Source organism: Euprymna scolopes, chromosome 7 (genome assembly GCF_053919585.1).
Source record: "Euprymna scolopes isolate OS-2025 chromosome 7, ASM5391958v1, whole genome shotgun sequence".
NCBI lineage: Eukaryota > Metazoa > Mollusca > Cephalopoda > Sepiida > Sepiolidae > Euprymna > Euprymna scolopes.
In genome coordinates, this window is record NC_136488.1 from 75,523,741 (window position 1) to 75,533,740 (window position 10,000).

The following is a 10,000-nucleotide window of genomic DNA, read 5'->3' on the forward strand; positions in this document are numbered from 1 at the left end:
TATCAACTAAATAAAAACTCGCCTTAAGACATGATAGCAATTTGTACTGCATATATATATATACTTAGATATATCTAAAGATATGCGCAATCGATTCTACAACGTGAGTGTAAGAAACGTAATTTATTATTGACAACTGAAGTAATTAAATTGTCGGAAATTATGTCTTACATATTACAGGGAATATGATGTGGTTTCGATGCGCTGTCTCTAAACGTAAAATTTACAAGAACAAAAAAATGTGTCCACGTTACTCACTCTGTCCCAAAATTCATAATGGCAAATTCATAAGTTCAGAAATTTATCAAACATAGACATATCTTTCACTCTCATACCCACGCCTTGATCTGATTAACACTTTAATTTTCATGTTGATTGATTATATTTTCTTTTAAATATTTTGTATATCGCTTTTTAGAGAGAGGTCGATGTCTGTTTGGCTGGTCCACAGCATAAGTGCTAAAGATTAAAAACTAGAAGGGCCTGTGTACTGGTGTTGCCCGGTGAAAGTATGCCCCCCGATCCTACCCATAAAAAAGCAGTAAAACTACGGTTGCTAGTGGGAGCAACTATCGGCCCAGTAAAATAGCGGGTATTGGCATCCGGGGACGAAAATGAATGCACTGTGCCGAAGTAACAGCGTTAATATCTATAAAACTATTCTTAACATTGGGTTTTGATTATGTGCTGTCATTATTCTGTGCTTTCACCTGACGTGTCACCATTGAAATAACTAAAAACATAACTGTAGTCTTGAGCAATTATTTCGCTTAGCTTTTAAATTTTTTCTTATCATCGAGTACAGGCTTAATTTTCAGATTAAATAGAAATTTCGGGTAGTATTTTTAATGACTGTAATAGTCGGGGAGCAATGTGTAATGATAACGTTCGAATAAATACAACACAAACTTATTTTGCCATATCAATTGTTAATACTACCCCTAGCCGTAAAATGTTAATTTTTTCTTTTCGTAAGGTGAATATATTTTTTCCAAAGTATTTTGTTAATGTGAAAACTAAGCGTTTAATCTATGATATGCGCTCTCGAAAAAATGTACCCAAAATTTTAAAAGAAATAATGTCAATTCTAGTGGCAGCATTATAATGGGAGTGGCCAAAAAGTGCGTGTTCACTGTAGTATAACGTTATGATTCCAAATATAAGCTTGTAAACACTGATAATCGCCTGGATAAATAACGAATAATTGAAAAATATAAATGAGCTTTTGTCACTGAGGAAGGGTAGTTTTAGAAAACAATTGTTAGAGAAGGTTCGGGTGTTGCGTTTTCTCTTTTTAAGTGAGGATAGGATCGTATTAGGGTAGCCGTTTAGTGAGAGGGTCTGTAGGAAATTGTTAGTGTGTGTATGTTTGTCGGAGATGTTAGTGCATTTGTTTTGTATGCGTGAGATTCCTCAGTGACAAAATCTCATCTTCAATCCGAAAAGCCATCCGCAGCGAGGGACTCAACATTCAACTCATCCACACTGGATCTACTTTAAGACAACAGCTCAACCGAAAACATCCATCGCATACACCTTCCCCTTGTTCACTCTCTAATTGCCCAATATCACACACAGGTTTATGCTTTAAGAACCACGTTGTTTACGACCTACAATGCGCTAAATGCAGTGCATCTTACATCGGAAGCACTACCAGATTGCTTCACCACCGCATTAAAGAGCACTTAAACACTACTGCTTCGTCGTTCTATAAACATATTCGCACTTGCATTAATTCAGAACCAGATTTTCACATCAACATTCTTGCTTCTTCAAGAAACGTAGGTCAACTTCGTATCCTCGAATCTTCAATTATTTATAAAAAATACTCCCACACTAAACAATAGACTGGAATTGAGCTCCGCTTTTATAATATAAGTTTAAAACATAAGAAAAACAATAATTAAAATAATAATAAAAATTTAAAAAAAAAAAACCTTGCTTGAATAGTCATCTCCCTTGATTTACAAACGCAACAAGTATTTCAAACACCAACTGATTTATTTTAACGTTCTCCTAACGTCATTTTTTGTTCTATATTTCGCGGTATCACGTGGCAAACTCTGCGGCTGCTTTTCCAATTTTGAACACTCTTCCGCTGTCTTCTCTTGAAAAAGGACTAATAGGTCTGAAATATATTGAGATTTATAACACCATTGAATACAGCAGAAAAAAATGACTGTTGTTTAGAGTTAAAATTTGTGTGAAAAAGAAAAAACAAACAACAAAAAAAGACATTTATTTCTTTTGTTTTCATTTAATTTTACTCTATATAAAAAATCTTGCATTGTTCTTGGCTTTGCTTTTAATTTTACCTTATATATATAAATATATATATATATATATATATATAGACAGAGAGAGAGAGAGAGAGAGAGAGAGAGGGGGAGAGAAGGAGAAAGAGTTCGTAAGAGTGAGAACCAGATAGCTTAAATAACTATTGCAAAATCAGATGTTTGTCAGTAAAATCTGATCGATGTGGGTTAAATCAAGCCCATAAAAATAATTACCATGTTTGCTCGTCGCAAAAAAAAAAAATGTCTTATTGAACAAAGAAATTGCACAATGTATTTAATTTAATGAAAAGGTCAAGTGGCATATTTAGAAATATATAATTTAATATGATCATTTATTGGGAATTGTTATTTGTTTTATATAGAATTAGCGTTCTTTGTCCTTTGTTAAGCAATCTGAAGTGTGAACACAAATAATTTTCAACGATCAAACGCAATATAACAAAACATAACAGAGACATGCATCTTACTATTGTTAAGATAATGGTGAGAGTAACCATTGAAAATCACATTATGCAAATACATATTCATTTCATTATTTGCATATGATATTTATATAATTTTCTTTATTTGCTTTCAACCCATTTCATTCCTAAAAAAATTATATTCCAACTGATATGTATGTGATTAGGAATATCCTAAGTTGGGAGTTGTAGCGCAGACTTTTTTCAACCTAAAATTTTGATTTCTAATCAGGGAAACAGGGAGCAGCAAAGAATACCAAAAGTAAACGGGTGGAGGAAATCATCTATTCGAATAGAATGCTTCTCGGCATCTGAGAATATCCACAGTGAATTAATGTTGCTTGTGAATTCTAGGCAGACGAGTTTAAACGTTTGACTGTCGAGAATTCATTGCAATCGCTAGTTAGTTTATTTTTCTAAGGGATTCCTACTTGTAAAATCAAAAAAGGTTACTCAAGGATAATGATTAAGAGTTTTATGTGTCCGGTGAGGCAACGCTGATTATCAGTATTAGTAGAAATTTTGTAATATCTGTTTATTTAAGATTGCAGCTCAACAAGAACTTGTTAACATTTGACTTGAAAGCGACCACATTATAGTCGGCTGAGAAGCAGCGTCTCTGTAGTCTGTTCCGCATAGATGTTGTTCTAGGAAACAAACTTTGCTAAAAGAATTTTCGTTTAATTTTAGGGACACAGATATTAAGTAAGGAAACTTGTTGAGAGCTGTTCTAGCTAGAGGAGTGCTTGCTGTGAATGTCTTACAGTGGGGAGCACAGAGATTATAGCCCAGTCGATCATTTTTCATGAATATAACGGGAGAGCAGGGATAAACTCGCAACACCCCTTCTCTGAAAAAGAAGTAGTTGGGAGATGAAAAAAAGGCATTGCTCACTAGATGTCGAAGCCGGTTAACTTTTCCAGGCAATCAGGAAAGGCTTCTTTGAGTCACTCCTCTTCATATGCGTCAACAGTATTACACCTAATGACGTTCTTGGTAAGTTTTTTTTTTATGATATAAAAACATTTTGAAATGTAATTCGTTTCTAAATGTGAATTAAATACACAAATGACGAACTTACGTATTGATGAGAGAAATATACACATTATTTATAACTAGCAGGACCTGTGGAAATTTTCAGTTATGTCTCTTTATCAACACAATATTTCTTTAGATCGTATGCATTTTTTTTACAATGTTTTGAGAAAATGCGGAACAAGACAAATATTCATGGAGTTAGAAGCAGAATAGATCAGTCTAGCGTGGAGAGATGACGTAATAATAGTTAAAAGAACGAAAAAAATCAACCATAGTGTTAAACAACCCTAGAGTGTACACAAATGTTGCAGAATATGACACAAATCCATGGAAATTGGCAGAAAAATAACACAAACATGAAGCATGAACAATACTTCCGAAATACCTGAAAAATATACAACGAACAACAGGGATAAACAGACGAAGTTTTCAGAAAATTCCTCGAGCGGGGAAACCAACACAGTGATGAATTAAAATAGAAATAGCACAGAATATAGAAACAAAATGTTTCATGAATCCAATGGAAATGCCGCTGCCATTAATCGTATAAACTGATCGCTAACATCGCTCAAAGTCTTAAAAACGAAAGCCGTGTCATAAGCCTCGGATGGTACTGCAGAAAATGGCTCTGAATTATTATAGAACCGAAAGTCCAGAGAATAATAATAGCTGTTACAAGCGAGAAAACAATGGTAAGTGGCTGTTGCGATAACGGAAAGTCTGTTGCAATGATAAACGAAAGAGATGAACAGCATTGGATATCTGGAGATACTTGTTAAGCGGATCTCAAGCACAACTACTGGTTATTATAAGTGAGCTATCGCTAATAATTGCACATGCTCGAACACCGAGTGATTACACATGATAATAATAACTAGCGGGACCTGTGAGAATTCCACGGGGGGGACTCATTCATATGTAATATTTATATTTTGTAGATGTCCAGCGTAAATGGAGACGCCCTGATATTATTTTAGCTCTTTTGTTAAAACTGCAAAAAATATTTATCTAAGCAAGCAGGGAGGGCTGACATAGCAATGTACGCTTAAATATGATATTTTAATTCTTGCAAATTTTGTATATATTTCTATAGTTAATGTTCTATCGAATTTTGTATTTATAAAGTTACGGTTTCAAAAATAAAAAAAAATATGTTCATATGACTTTGGTGTATCAGCTTGAATCGAAACCGAAGCCAAAACCAAAACTTTATATATATATATATATATATATATATATATATATATATATATATATATATATATATATATATAGATAGATAGATAGATAGATAGATATAAGTAGAGTTCCTTTAGCTATAATCGAAACCGAAACTAAAACTGATGAAGAATTATTGATAAAATTATTTATAAAAAATAAATCACTGGAGTGCCATCAGCTAAAATCAGAACCGAAACACAACTTATGAAGAAATCTTCGTAAAATTATTTATATATAAAAAAAAAGATGACTTAAGTGCCATCAGTTATAATCGAAACCGGATCCAAAACTTATGAAGAACTATTGGTACAATTGTTTATAAAACAAATAAATGACTTGAGTTCCATCAACTATCGTTGAACGAGATGTAAAACTTATGAAGAATTCTTGATAAAATTAAGTATTACAAGAAATGAAAGTTCTTAGCAATTAAGCGACGGTCACTCAGATGTAAGCGTGACACACAAAATGAATAACACACGCGGTATCCTATTTATATATAGACAACTACAACAACAACAACAACAGCAACAACAACAACAACAATAATAATAATAATAATAATAATAATAATGATAATAATAATAATAATAATAATAATAATAATAATAATAATAATAATAATAATAATAATAATAATAATAATGAAGTACAGAGACTTATTTTTCTTTTTCTTCGGTAAAGCATGTGCTGCGAGGTATGTCAAAGTTTAGGGATTTTGGAATTATAATAAATATTTATAATGGTTGTAGTTGTTTCAGTGTTGCGGGCAAGTTTATTGTACATTCACAAACACATCCATTCATATATTTATAATATATTGCTATTTTCTTCATATGCACATATATTTGAGTATAAAATAATATAAATTATTTTCCTTGTTTAGTTCTACAATGTGAGTAGAGCATGGTATTCATATGAAAATAACGCCAAGATTCGTTGGAGAAGTCTAATTGTTTGGGAATTCTTCGAGAATCAAACATAAAAATGTCTGAGTAGCTCACTTGCGATAACTATATTCGGTCCTGTCAGCTGCGACTGTAGAATACACCGACTACAGTTCTGTAGAGGGATAAGAATCGAGTCAAAGAAGCCAAATGTTGGTCGTGAGTATCGACTCATGGTTACGTGACGGAATATTGGTGGTTGAGCAGTTATAGTGTCAATGGCTTGCAACAAATTGCAACAAACCACTTTGGCCCTTACTTGGTTTGACGAGCGGTCGGATAGGGCTCGATCCGATCAATCAGCTGATCCCTACATGCCTCAGCTCATATATAGCTATTTTCTTCCAACCGTATTATCCAGTCTGCTTTTGTGTAAGACTTCTTAATTCTTTATTTAATTAGCTAGAATGCGGGGCTGAGGGTCAATTGTGTTATTAGAAAGAACCGATTACTTCTGTTAGCATATTAAGCAAAACAATATCTAGAAGTTGGCAGAGGATCAGATTTATTTGGCACAAGTATATTGGTATTGTAACCAATGTTTCAACCAAAACGATTGAGTTACCCCCCTTGGTTTATTCCCAACAGTAGTCTGACTCCCTGGTGGGTGGTGGAGTATAGGACCAATGAAAATGAAAACTCTATCATATCGTTATCTTTTTAAAAATCCAAAAGATATTTATCCGATTCAGATTCTGAAACCGACTTAGCCATCCCAAAAAGGTATTACATTTGAATCACTGGATGAAATTGAACTGAAAAAAAAAAATCTCCTTTGCTGATTTAAAAAACCAAGTAGGCCAAATTCCGTAAAATGTTAAAAAACTTAAAATGACAATCTGCTAAGAATCTGCTAAGAAGAAACACGCAAAAAATCTGCTCAAAATGAATACACTTCACATCTAATGCGAAGCGTATCGACACGCTAGATTAAACACCTCCAAAAGCGTAATAAGAAGCAGAAAGCTTTCATTAGCAACACCAGAAGAAATTTAAACAGCATCTAAAAACATAGGGTTAAAAGAATATGAGAGAATTACCATCAAACGATACAACGAAATTATATAGAAACACACGGATCTACGCACCTTTGATATACCATAAATACCAGAAGATATCAGGATTGGCGATACAATAGAAAAGGTTGAGCAATTTATTCCTGCTACCCTGCGATGCTTCAAATGTCAGAATGTGGCCATCACAAAGACATTTGCAGAGGACGCCAAGTGTACGGAAAATGTGGTGAACTTGACCCATACAACACAGAGAGTGAGTGCAAAAATATAAACTGCGTAAACAGCCATGGGGAACAACCTGCCTTCTCGATGGCCTGCGAGGTTTACAGGAAAGAAAAAGAGATAATGTATGCGAAACACACCAAACATTTACCATTCGCATAAGTTAAAAAATTGTTGAAAGCAATATGGGAACAAAAACATTTGCCAGTGTTGTACAGAAACAAATAAAAACCCTCAGGACACTACTGAAATAGATTAGCATAAAAACATCATCACCTTATAGAAAAGTTTAAAAATTCAAACACAATTGAACGGCCATCATATCCAGAAAATCTTTTAAAATGTATTCAACAGAAATTAAAAAAATAAAACTATACAGAAACAAAATTAAATGTAGATAAAATCAAGAAATGCCAAAAGAGACTTCTCGGACAGCTGTATCTACAAGCGAAAGGCGCCAAAGACCACTAATCTGACCTCCAGACTTTAACAAAAACATGATTGAAAAAAAACAAACAAACAAATAGCAAAAAAAAAAAAAACAGAAAAAAACAAAACAAAAAAGAAAGTGCAATAAACTAATAAAATAAAATTCAAGTAAAAGAATAACACACCTTGTTGTATGATAGCATAAAACAATGTCGAAGAACCCCAAGAAATAGAAATTAAAAATAAACCTCCCAAATAAGCAAAACTTAAAAAAAAAGAAAATCTATTAAAAAATATGAACAATATTTCATATGGACATATGTGTATGCATTTCTAACATACTAAACATAGTCCAACTATATTAGCCAAGTATTTATTTATTTAATTGTACAGGGTTTCAGAAAAACATTGGTACCGTCGTTTTCAAGCGCAACATAAAGGGAACCATTTGATGGTAACACGTAAAAGATGTTCGGCTCTCGTCAGCCATGCTGTTTCTGTCCGGGGAAAAATTTCCAGGCCCGTATTTATTTGTTATATAATGATGTTCATTTAAAAAAAAATGATTAAAACTCTCGAAATAACTTCTAACCACTTCGTCATAACACATTGCATATATAAATAAATAATTATAGTTACTATATAATTGAATTAAAAATACAAGAATCCATAAATGAGTATATATACACTACATAACGAATTAAATAAAATACCTCCAGGATAAGAATAATATCACTAAATAAAATAAATAAGCAAACAAATAGATACACAAAAAGTAATGCAAAGTTATACATCTAACTGAGAAGAAATATCGGTAACGATTATCCCCCTTAGAACAACCATCAAGTAGTCTCCCTTGACCAACCGATTTATTCTAAGCTTACGCCCCCACCACCTCAAACTGAACGCAGAAACACAAACAACAAATAAATTAGTTAATTAAATCTCCTCAATATAAACATAAACTACTATAAAAATATAAATAAATAAAATAAATAAATAAATTAGAAATAAAAATAAGTAAAAGAAAAAGAAACAAACTCAACCATATTAAATTAAAAGCCACCAACAAGGTCCGGACAATTATTTAGCCCGATACTATTACTATTTACTGTTTACAACAACACGTTTGAACCAAAGATAAACTATTATAAAAAAACAAAAAAAACAAACAAACAAATAAATAAAATAAAATATAATATAAAATAAATAATTTAGAAACATAAAATAAGAATTGAGAAAAAAAACCCTAACCTCATACTAACCACAAGTCCCGAGCGATTATTTTCTGCAGTATAGTTTCTGCTTACAACAGCACGTTTGTCAAAGTCAAGTAAATATCTGACGAAGAGATCTTTCTCGAAATATTATATTACACGGACATACCACCAGACCGACTTTCCCAGGTGACCATTGTGCAAATATAAATATACTGCGTATATGAAATACGAATATGTACACATGTATTTATAAATTGTATTAATAAATTTCTCACCTGTTTCAGCTTGTGTCTTTCCGTTACTTCTGCATTGTACCGCCTTCTACAATTCTATTTAACTATATATATATATATATATATATATATATATATATATATATATATATATATATATAGCAGAACTGTTAAATAGTGAAAACTTGAAGAAAATACAGAGCAAATACATATATTTTATTTTATTACCGTTTTATCTGTTTAGTTACACATGTCTGCGCTACGGAATCATATTAGCGATCCAGTAACTTCGTCAGACTTGGACAGAAATGGTTATTATAATTTGAAAATGCGATATGAGAAGACAATTTAAAAAAAAAAAAGGTCCGGCAACATTTGATTTTTAAGATTTAATAACTAAAGAAGAGAAAGAAAAAAGAAGAAAGAAAAAATGGGGAAAGGGATGGGGTGAGGTGTAATTAAAGAATACTTTAACCAGCCATGATAGGATTTCTAGTGTATGCAGAGAAATAAATAGAGAGAGATAGATGGAGAGAATAGACGGGGTAAGTGAAGAGAGGAATACGGTTAGTTTACAGTTTAATAAGGGAAAAGGGAGATACATATTAAACAGATGGGAAGTTATTCACGATTTAATCGTTTGATTGTCTTGATGTCAAACAAGGTTTTGACACGCGTTAAGGATTTATTCAGATAGCTGTGTGTGGGGGGGTAACTTAGATGCGTCTTCTTAGGATACGCAAAAGTTACGTCCAATTTAGGTGAATTACTTATTTAAATGCATTTGCTGTAAATGTCTATAAGAGAAAATTAAGTTAAATATTTGAGCATGGCTTCTATAGTTAAAAATATGCAAAGAAATTCAGTTCATGTATATAGGTGATAGTAGTAGTAGTATTAAAAAAAGAAAAAAAAA